Source organism: Sinocyclocheilus rhinocerous, unplaced genomic scaffold (assembly GCF_001515625.1).
Source record: "Sinocyclocheilus rhinocerous isolate Xijiao unplaced genomic scaffold, SAMN03320098_v1.1 scaffold475, whole genome shotgun sequence".
Lineage (NCBI taxonomy): Eukaryota > Metazoa > Chordata > Actinopteri > Cypriniformes > Cyprinidae > Sinocyclocheilus > Sinocyclocheilus rhinocerous.
The window spans coordinates 887,253-887,625 of record NW_015646677.1 but is presented as its reverse complement, the minus strand read 5'-3'; the positions used below and the strand labels follow the sequence as shown (position 1 = coordinate 887,625).

Here is a 373-nt window from a genome sequence, read left to right as displayed (position 1 = left end):
TCACCGACAAGCTGCGCAAAATATGATCGTGGTTTTGCGCAGCTTGTCAGTGAACAACGGCTCTGTGTAGTTAATGCTGCTCCATGTGAAAGCCCGCAGGTGATGGAGATTTACCGCTGATTAAAGAACCTACTTTACTGACAAGATGCGCATTAAATATTGCATGCGATTTATCGTGCAGCCCTATTCTATATGTGTGGGTTTTAACTGTGTTTATCATGATTTAAATGTATGCTACTATGGGAGACCAATGCTTAATTAAAACTAAAAAAAAACTTGGTTAGAATAAATTTAACCATATAAAACTGAGATTGCTACCATTTTTACAGATGTTACTGATTTTGATAATGAACAAAAATTTACCTCTGCATCC

At 36.7% G+C, this 373-nt stretch overlaps 1 protein-coding gene across 2 annotated transcripts in view; it reads left to right on the top strand.

Moving 5' to 3' along the window:
* The window catches only part of LOC107707985 (AT-rich interactive domain-containing protein 2-like), a 31,510-nt gene that overhangs the window by 28,130 nt on the left and 3,007 nt on the right, over window positions 1-373 (top strand). The gene's annotated exons all lie outside the window — the stretch shown is intronic.